The following is an 11,045-nucleotide window of genomic DNA, read 5'->3' as shown; positions in this document are numbered from 1 at the left end:
AAAACCAAATCAATGAATAACAAAACAAAAATCTTCTTCATCAAAATAAGCTAAATTTTATTCTGTAAATTAAGTCAAAGCACTCTTGCTATAGAATTCAACAATTCAAAAAATAATAAAACACCCACTGTAGGAGCACTTTGTATTCATTATGTTGGATACAGAAATGAATTAGTCTGTCCCTTTCTAAGTGCATAGTCTAACGGAGAAGAGAAATAAACAACTGGATACTAAAACTGACTGTAGTAAATCCTGTGTTCCAAATAAAACCAAGTACTTAATAATGTGAGATGAGTGCAACTGTGCGGTAGTTTGAGCATTCTTTGGCATTGCCTTTCTTTGGGATTGGAATGAAAACTGACCTTTTCCAGTCCTGTGGCCACTGCTGAGTTTTCCAAATTTGCTGGCATATTGAGTGCAGCACTTTCACAGCATCGTCTTTCAGGATTAGAAATAGATCAACTAAAATTCCATCACCTCCTCTAGCTTTGTTCGTAGTGATGCTTCCTAAGGACCACTTGACTTCACATTCCAGGATGTCTGGCTCTAGGTGAGTGATCACACCATCATGATTATCTGGGTTATGAAGATCTTTTTTGTCTAGTTCTTCTGTGTATTCTTGCCACCTCTTCTTAATATCTTCTGTTTCTGTTAGGTCCATACCATTTCTGTCCTTTATTGAGCCCATCTTTGCATGAAATGTTCCCTTGGTATCTCTAATTTTCTTGAAGAGATCTCTGGTCTTTCCCATTCTATTGTTTTCCTCTATTTCTTTTCATTGATCGTTGAGGAAGGCTTTCTTATCATGTCTCCTTGTTATTCTTTTGGACTCTGCATTCAAATGGGTATATCTTTCCTTTTCTCCTTTGCTTTTCTCTTCCCTTCTTTTCACAGCTATTTGTAAGGCCTCCTCAGACAGCCATTTTGCTTTTTCGCATTTCTTTTTCTTGGGGATGGCCTTGATTCCTGTCTCCTGTACAATGTCACGTACCTCCATCCACAGTTCATCAGGCACTCTGTCAATCAGATCTAGTCCCTTAAATCTATTTCTCACTTCCACTGTATAGTCATAAAGGATTTGATTTAGGTCATACCTGAATGATCTAGTGGTTTTCTCCACTTTCTTCAATTTTAGTCTGAATTTGGCAATAAGGAGTTCATGATCTGAGCCACAGTCAGCTCCCAGTCTTGTTTTTGCTAACTGTATAGAGCTTCTCCATCTTTGGCTGCGAAGAATATAATCAATCTGATTTTGTTGTTGACCATCTGGTGATGTCCATCTGTAGAGTCTTCTCTTGTGTTGTTGGAAGAGGGTGTTTGCTATGACCAGTGCGTTCTCTTGGCAGAACTCTATTAGCCTTTGCCCTGCTTCATTCTGTACTGCAAGGCCAAATTTGCCTGTTACTCCAGGTGTTTCTTGACTTCCTACTTTTGCATTCCAGTCCCCTATAATGAAAAGGACATCTTTTTTGGGTGTTAGTTCTAGAATGTCTTGTAGGTCTTCATAGAACTGTTCAACTTCAGCTTCTTCAGCGTTACTGGTCTGGGTATAGACTTGGATTACTGTGATATTGAATGGTTTGCCTTGAAAACAAACAAGAGATCATCCTGTTGTTTTTGAGATTGCATTCAAGTACTGCATTTCGGACTCTTTTGTTGACTATGACGGCTACTCCATTTCTTCTAAGGGATTCTTGCCCGCAGTAGTAGGCCAAAGAATGCTCAAACTACTGCACAATTGCACTCATCTCACATGCTAGTAAAGTAATGCTTAAAATTCTCCAAGCGAGGCTTCAGCAATACATGCACCGTGAACTTCCAGATATTCAAGCAGGTTTTAGAAAAGGCAGAGGATTCAGAGATCAAATTGCCAACATCCACTTGATCATGGAAAAAGCAAGAAAGTTCCAGAAAAACATCTATTTCTGCTTTATTGACTATGCCAAAGCCTTTGACTGTGTGGACCACAATAAACTGTGGAAAATTCTGGAAGAGATGGGAATACCAGACCACCTGACCTGCCTCTTGAGAAACCTGTATGCAGGTCAGGAAACAACAGTTAGAACTGGACATGGAACAACAGACTGGTTCCAAAGAGAAAAAGGAGTACGTCAAGGCTGTATATTGTCACCCTGCTTATTTAACTTATATGCAGAGTACATCATGAGAAACGCTGGGCTGGTGGAAGCACAAGCTGGAATCTAAGATTGCTGGTAGAAATATCAATAACCTCAGATATGCAGATAACATCACCCTTATGGCAGAAAGTGAAGAAGAACTAAAGAACCTCTTGATGAAAGTGAAAGAGGAGATTGAAAAAGTTGGCTTAAAGCTCAACATTCAGAAAACAAAGATCATGGCATCTGGTCCCATCACTTCATGGCAAATAGATGGGGAAACAGTGGAAATAGTGGCTGACTTTATTTTCTTGGGCTCTAAAATCACTGCAGATGGTGATTGCGGTCATGAAATTAAAAGACGCTTACTCCTTGGAAGGAAAGTTATGACCAACCTAGATAGCATATTAAAAAGCAGAGACATTACTTTGTCAATAAAGGTCTGTCTAGTCAAGGCTATCAGAGAAGACAATGGCAAGCCACTCCAGTACTCTTGCCTAGAAAATCGCATGGACAGAGGAGCCTGGTGGGCTGCAGTCCATGGGGTCTCTACTAGTCGGACACGACTGAGCGACTTCACTTTCACTTTTCACTTTCACACATTGGAGAAGGAAATAGCAACCCACTCCAGTGTTCTTGCCTGGAGAGTCCCAGGGACGGCGGAGCCTGGTCGGCTGCCGTCTATGGGGTTGCACAGAGTCGGACACGACTGAAGTGACTTAGCAGCAGCAGCAGCAGCAGTCAAGGCTATGGTTTTTCCAGTGGTCATGTATGGATGTGAGAGTTGGACTATAAAGAAAGCTGAGCACCAAAGAATTGATGCTTTTGAACTGTGGCGTTGGAGAAGACTCTTGAGAGTCCCTTGGACTGCAAGGAGATCCAACCAGCCCATCCTAAAGGAGATCAGGCCTGGGTGTTCATTGGAAGGACTGATGTTGAAGCTGCAACTCCAATACTTCGGCCACCTGATGAGAAGAGCTAACTCATTTGAAAAGTCCATGATGCTGGGAAAGAATGAGGGCAGGAGGAGAAGGGGACAACAGAGGATGAAATGGTTGGATGACATCACCAACTTGTTGGACATGGGTTTAGATAGACTCCAGGAGTTGGTGATGGACAGGGAGGCCTGGCGTGCTGCAGTTCATGGGGTCGCAAAGAGTCAGACATGACTGAGCAACTGAAGTGAACTGAACTGAATAATGTGGGAAGGCTCTTGTTTTGATTTTGGTGTTGGGGAAGGAGCGTTTTGGAGGAGAATGATGTGAATTAGGCTTTGACAGCCAGGTGAACTTGCAAAAGTTTATTTGGAAGGAAGAGCAAGTGACAAAGGCAATAATTTTGTAAAAGGCAACTGAGCACAGGGCCTGTTTCGCAGGCGGGGCCGAGGTGGGGTGTTGATACATACGACTTGTCACACACCAGGGACAAGAGTTGTGTGGGATTTAAGGTTAGAGTGATGGATTTGGACCGAATCACAGAGAACTTTGACTACAGAAGGCAGTGGGCAGGAAAGGAAAATCTTTGAGCCCAAAGTGACCCACCTAAATCTGAAGATTTGGAAGATGAGTCCAACAGTGATCAGAAAAGCTAACATTTAGGGTATGAGCAGGGGGAGAATTAAATGAGTCAAAGAAAGAGTTTTTGTTATTGTTGTTTTGTTTTTGTGTTGTTTTTAATGCAAAAGTACTTGACCTGAATAGCAAAATTGATTTGCTATGGTGGCTCAGAGGTTAAAGCGTCTGCCTCCAATGCGGGAGACCCGGGTTCGATCCCTGGGTTGGGAAGATCCCCTGGAGAAGGAAATGGTAACCCACTCCAGTATTCTTGCCTGGAGAATCCCATGGACGGAGATGCCTGGTAGGCTACAGTCCATGGGGTCGCAAAGAGTTGGACACGACTGAGCAACTGAACGGAAAGGAACGGATTATTCCACTAAATGAAAGAAAAACAAACTGAAAGTAAGAAAACTATTTAAGAGGCTGGCTATGCAATGGTCCAGACAAGAAAAATGAGTTTCTGAAAGAAGGTAGTAAACAGAGAAGACTGATTTGAAAGATATTGGTGGAAAGAGACTTCATTGGATTAATTAGAAGATAAAAACCCAGGAATGAAAAGTGATGAGTTTAATTTAGATCATACTTTAAGATGCCTGTAATACATCAATGTGTATTATACATTGATCATATATACATCAGCATATAGTTAGGAACAGAGTCTGATTAAGGGAGGACAGATGAGGGCTAAAGTTACAGAGCTGAGAGTCAGTCCTATAAAGAGGGTAGCTGCTGCTGCTGCTGCTGCTGCTAAGTCGCTTCAGTTGCGTCTGACTCCGTGTGACCCCATAGACAGCAGCCCACCAGGCTCCTCGGTCCCTGGGATTCTCCAGGCAAGAACACTGGAGTGGCCATTTCCTTCTCCAATGCATGAAAGTGAAAAGTGAAAGTGAAGTCGCTCAGTCGTGTCTGACTCTTAGCGACCCCATGGACTGCAGCCTACCAGGCTCCTCCATCCATGGTATTTTCCAGGCAAGAGTACTAGAGTGGGCTGCCATTGCCTTCTCTGATGAGATTGCCTAGGGACTGTCAAGACTTAAGAGGATTGAACACTAAATCTTCGGAAAGTTTATATTTAAAGGACTTGTTTTAAGGTAGGGAAGGGGTGGGGCAGGTTAGGAATTTTGGAAAAAAGTTAAACAGAAACAGTCCTTGAGACAGAAGGACCAAAGCAATATAATGTGGGCTCCAGTGGAGATGACAGTTCTAGTAAGAAGGTGGTGGTGAATATTGTCAAATTCTGCTAAAAACAGAATTTGAGCAGAAGGTCTTAAGAGTTTTTGGCTTCAAGACTTTCCATAGGCTGATGATGCTGAGGATCAAGAGGGAGAAGAAACCAAGGTAGAAATTAGAATCAAGGGAGAGGATTAACCCAGTAGAGAAGGGTTCATAGGTGTCAGGGAAGGCACAGAAATGGAAGGGGAGTAGATGAAGAGGAGAAGATGGAAGGGGATCAAAGTCAAGAAAGACCTAGGGAGGGAGGAGAGGATAGGAGAGATGGAAACACTAGCCTTAGAAGCAAATTAGGAAAAGTCTTCAGAGGTTGGAAAGAAGACAAAAGGCATGGGTGATAATTTGAACAGAATGAAATTTATGTAGCGTTCATATCAGATGATCTCCGGCTTCCCAAGTTAGCAAAAAAAAGGTGGAGGTAGGTGCAGAAATTTAAAGAAAGTGCAAAAGATTGGAACAACAACTATGTTTATTTTGTTTGTTTGGTGTGGGGGGGAGAATGTGCCCTACAGCATTTGGGATCTTAGTTCCCTGACCCAGGATTGAACCTGGTGCATTGACAGTGCAGGATCTTAACCACTGGACTGCCAGAGAAGTCCAACAGCCACATGTATTTTAAGGGTGAATTGATGAGAGGTAAGAAACAGAATTCCCAGGGTTATTGGATTTCCAGGTAAATTGGAAAAATACATGTTAGAGAATCCAATCAACCCAGTTATGTCCATTTTCTCCAGAATTGTTCAGCTGCCTAGAAAAGGAACAAGAAGCAGATGGCTGTCCTAACCAGGGCTGAAGATTGGCAGGACAATTTTGACCCAGGATGAGTGACGTTAAGTCACTGGGATGCAGGTGCAGCGAGCACAGTGGAAAAACTGTCCCTGAGAAAAGCTGTCCTAAAGTAGGTGCCTTGGGACATCCTGAGAGGCCAGGAAGGCTGACAAAAGGAAAAAGAGCAAAGGGACTGGGCCTGAAAATTTGAAGAGGGGAGAGGGTCAGAAGAAGTGAGGTAATAGAAGAGATAAATAGATAGAGGTCAGACTTCAAATTTGGAAGTCTCAGATGTGGAAAGGTTATGGATGGTGGTAAAAACTAAGGTGTGGTGACACTAAGGAGTATCTGAGGTGGAGTGAGATGGAGTCACAGAGCTCAAGGTAAAGGAACTAATAGTCCAGAGAGAAAGGTTATCAACATGGAATTTGAATCCCAAAGGAAAACACACTGGAGATAGGTAATATTTTTTGTATGACTGAAACACATTAATGTGATATTAAGACACATGAGCAGCTAGAAAAATACTTGGAAGGCAGATATGTATTTTTGAACAGCAACTCAATCTTGTTTTTTCAACAAATACATATTGATCTGTGTGCGTAGCATGAAGCCATATGTAATAAGCATGATATGGTAGATTCCTTCCAAACAATGGTTTCACTAAGATTCAGCCTCCACTTTCCACTGCCAAAGAGTACAACGTAACACTCAAAGACTTTGTACTAAAAATTGAAAATACAGACTGGTTACTTGGAAAAAGAAATGGTAGAAAAGCTAAACCTTGACACACTACCATATACTTAAAATAAATGGTTGAATCAAGTAATAGTGATTCCCAGGAAATTACTTGTATTCAACATGAAACTACTCATCTTAATATTTTTGCCTTAGAGTATAAACTTTCACACTCAGAGACTGTCTTCAGTCGATGAACCCAGACCTCCAGCCTGTCTTGCTCTGGACTGTCATAATACTAGCTTGGTGGTGGAATATCTGTAGCCACAAATGTGGGAACCACAGTAAAGTAGGCTCACTGGTTCTTTGTAACCCAGATGGGGAAACATGCTCACAATTCTCTAAAGTTCTAAAAATAAATAAGTTGTTTTCTTAGAGACAAGTACTCTATTATATACACTCATCAGGAGATTGTGCAGAGTTTGGGATGCTGTAATCATCCAACTCAAAGCTGAATTGTTAGCCAGATGTTGAAAAATATATGTAAATGGGCTCTGGGAGTACATGTTATCTCTGAATCTTCCCAAAGAATGTTGACCTAGTCCTAAAGCACTTATTTGCACATTCTTTTCAAACGGTCTTCAAACTCAGAAACTTTATTTTGCATCACATAGCTTGGTCCAATATAGACAAAGTGTTGATAATTGTTGAAGCTGCGTGATGAAGATTTACGATACTCTTCTCTCTACTTTAGATATGTTTGAAATTCTCCACACTAACAAAAATTTTTTAAAAGGAAAAAAAGGAATTAGGTCCTTTTATTGTGCTTGTATAGCAATGAGACCCCTTTCTTGCTTTTCCCCTTCCTGCTGACATACACTGTAACCTATCAGAAAGTGCTTGCTCCAGTTCCCTTTTTCTAGAACAAATTAGAAATTACTACCCAACCCTAAGCTTTGAATGGTATAACATCATTATTATTTCAAATATTCCTTCATGCTTCATAAAACTCTTCCATACACTGTCATTTCATTGACTTTCATGGAACTTCTGTACTCACAGGCATTCTCCCATATAGTTGCCTTCCCAAAATACATCCCAAAAGAAAACAGGCTTTAATCATTCAGAAACCAATCTTCATTGCACATATAGTATGTGCCATTATTTTAAAATTCCATGGCTAAATATCTTCGTAAGGAAAAAAATAACATCCAACAGCAAACCTTCATTTCTTCTATGAACATGTATTAAGTACCCACTATCTGCAAGGTAGATACTTTAGCATTGGTTTCACATCATGCTGACAACTTCTGCATGGAATCAAGAATCGGTGAAGATTACTGAGATGGCCCTTCCAGTGAGGGAAGAGGAGCTTTTTTAAAAATGCATATTCTCTGGATATACATACAGTGAAGTTTTAGGTCTGGGTGGTTCCAGGAAGTGTTGAGAACACTTGGTTTAAATCACCAAGTCTGAAGGGGACCAGAGCATCCTCCAGTCTGACTGAAACTGGTACTGCCATCCATGGAGTGTAGTTGGTAGATACAAAGCAGGTAAGATACGTACCTGAAGCTTCATCCTGTTACTGGAAAGTATAAGAAAAGAGGGTGCAAGCTTAGATAAAAATTCAGCAGGATTTGGGCAAGCAGTTAGGACTCAAAGCTGACTAGGCTTAGGTTCAAGGCTGGGCTTTTGTCCTGGTGTGATTCTCAGCAGAGACCCAGAAAGAACTGATTGTGTATTCGATCCCTTTTGTGAAACAGGCACTGTACTTACAAAATTGCATTACATCCTCCTGACTGCCGTGTGAGACTGGTTAACTTGCCCAAGGTCAAATGGCCAATAAGTGGAGGAGTTGTATTTGAACCTAAATCTGTTCTGAATGCAAAGCCTATACTCTTTCTGTCTATCCATGGTATGCACAGAGACTGGGGCAAAGGCTTGCTAGGCTCACTCAGGGGTGATAGCTAGGAGGATCATTTGACTATAAAGGACTCTGCTAACATGAGGCATTAGGCATCTATTTCCTACTCACTTTATTCACTAGTGGTTAAAATAAATTCCCCATGACTCCTGACCAACAGGGTTCTCTTTATCCCCAGATTATGTCCTAGGCAACATAGTGAAATTGGAAAATTTGTCTTTGTGTTCCAAGCCTCCCCGATTTTACCTGTTTCTTCCCTAGTCCTTGAGGAGGGGACTATTGTTTTCATAGTCTTCACCTCCATTCACATCAAGTAGTACATGTCTGATAACTGGTGAAAGCCTTGTGCTTTGGCGACCTACTGCTTTTGAAGAGCAGGCACTTAGAGGAAATGATGTTAATATCAGAGGAAGGAGCTGGGAAGGATTTGGAAGATATGCGGAATTCTCTGAAATCATGCTTGTAGGCAGGTGGTAACACATTTAAATTGATCCCATTGCTATCTGAAGAGAAAGGATAACATTTCAGGGGATACGATGATCAAGAGTCCTGCTGCTCCAGAGATTCTCTTGAAACACTTTCCATCGCACTGTACAGCCTATCTGCACAAAGTCTTCATTTTACAGGGAACAATACATATGTGTGTGTTTCTCACAGAGATTGTAATCGGGGGGCACAATCCATCAAAGCCTCCTTCTTTTGATAGCTGAAGATATAGACCCAGACTCTGCTTTATTAGTATTCTGAATACCAGTACTGCCCTACCCTACAATAAACAGAGTAAAAAAAGTGGCTCTCCTGGTACTACCCTACCACCTCTTGATCATTGTTAAGGAGAGCCCAAAATTATGGAATTTTTCCCTCTACTTATCAAAATCACTTGTAAGTGCAAAAATGTTCTGGCAAATATTTCTGATTCGTGACTATCAGATATGGAGAAATGGATGGATGGGTGGATGGATGGATAGATAGAGTATATTGAAAGGTGGTAGTTTACTGAAAGAATATAATAATGACCTGTGAATGTGATAAGATGACATTAAGCTGGAAGATAATTTTCTGTATCCTGAATATGTAACAGAGCCTTGATTTCTGCCATGATAAAATCAAAATTGTAAAACTTGCCTCAAAAATTTTTTTTTGAGGACTGGATGTAATACATGTTAGTCTCTAACAATGCCTAGGATTTCAAAGATCTTTGGATGTTTGTGAACAATTTGTTTTTTGATGTATCTCATTCTGGTATGGCACTAACAGGAAGACGTTATTATAAGGTATTTTCCTGTTGAATTATCTTCCATTTTCATTATGTGAACCATGAAACAAAAAAAAATTTTTTTTTCCACTTAATTTCTCTCAGATTTCTTCCACTGATTGATGGGAATAAATAGCTCACCTTTGCAGAGTATTTTAAGTTCATTAGATAAATCTTTAGATTAAGATAATTAAATCACCCTATATTAGCCTAGAGGCTATGCTGAGTTCACACATTTCTTGAGACTGTATCTTAACACATTCCCTCTGCCTGACCATCCCCTCCCCCTCAGCCTTCATTATATTTGATGTGTGTGCTTCTCAGAGAAAAAGTAGGGAGGAAACTTGAAATTACCCGAGGATCCACATTCTCCTCTGCAGCCAACTTCAGTAACTTTTGCATATTTGACATAGTTTCAATTTCCTGAAGAAGAGTGACTCACCCAGAGTTACACAGCCACAGTAGTTGGAATAATTGGTCTCTAGGTCTCCTAATATTTCTTTCTTCCTTCAGCAATTCCTTTTACTTATAAAGTAAGAGATTGCTTCGCTCGAGACTGCTGCATATTAGACACAAAAGGAAAGGACAAGGGAGAGTACCTGCCTGTGATGGAAAAAGAGGCTTTTACTTCTGTGATCTCTTCATTCTTTTCTTTTTTTTCCCCAGAGTACATGTTGGTTGCTTATACACCACACTGAACCATAGGTTTGGGGAGCTTGAGCTTACTTTTCTTCAGGTTAGTATATCGTAGAAAGCAAAGAGTCAGGCCTGCCTCTATTCAGAGCTGATCAAGACTGAGAGAGAAGTAAAGGTGGACCTCTTTCTCTCTGCTCAACCTTACCAATAGCAGAGTCAGCTAAGCATTTCATTTGAATGTCAGGAAGATGCCAAAAGAAAACAGACAAACCCAGAAATCTCATGGTAAGGCTAAAAAAAAAACCTAGAAAAATCTTGACCATGTTAAATCTGGGAGGAGGGGGGAATTGTGTAGGAAAGGGTTTTTTGGTTTTGTTTTTTGCATGACTTTTTCCTCAGTGTGTTTGTATGTGTGTGTAATGGAAGTTGAGGATAAAGACCAAACATGAGGATGAGACAGTAATCTCTTCCTATTTATAATACTTTCAAGTTTCTTTTTTTTTGACCCTTTTTTGGTGTTGCTTTTTCTACTCTATTCAGTTTCCTAAGACACATATGAATCCTAAAAACATATGCAATTATTTCCAAAACATTTTGGTATTTTCAAAAAATTTGGGGTGTCTACTATCTGCAAGCCATGAAATTAAAAGATGCTTACTCCTTGGAAGAAAAGTTATGACCAACCTAGACAGTATATTAAAAAGCAGAGACATTACTTTGCCAACAAAGGTCTGTCTAGTCAAGGCTATGGTTTTTCCAGTGGTCATGTATGGATGTGAGAGTTGGACTGTGAAGAAAGCTGATCGCCGAAGAATTGATGCTTTTGAACTGTGGTGTTGGAGAAGACTCTTGAGAGTCCCTTGGACTGCAAGGAGATCCAA

The sequence above is a fragment of the Moschus berezovskii genome, chromosome 3 (genome assembly GCF_049115385.1).
Source record: "Moschus berezovskii isolate FMDL1 chromosome 3, NW_MosBer_1.0, whole genome shotgun sequence".
NCBI classification, from domain to species: domain Eukaryota; kingdom Metazoa; phylum Chordata; class Mammalia; order Artiodactyla; family Moschidae; genus Moschus; species Moschus berezovskii.
This window is presented reverse-complemented; position numbering follows the sequence as displayed.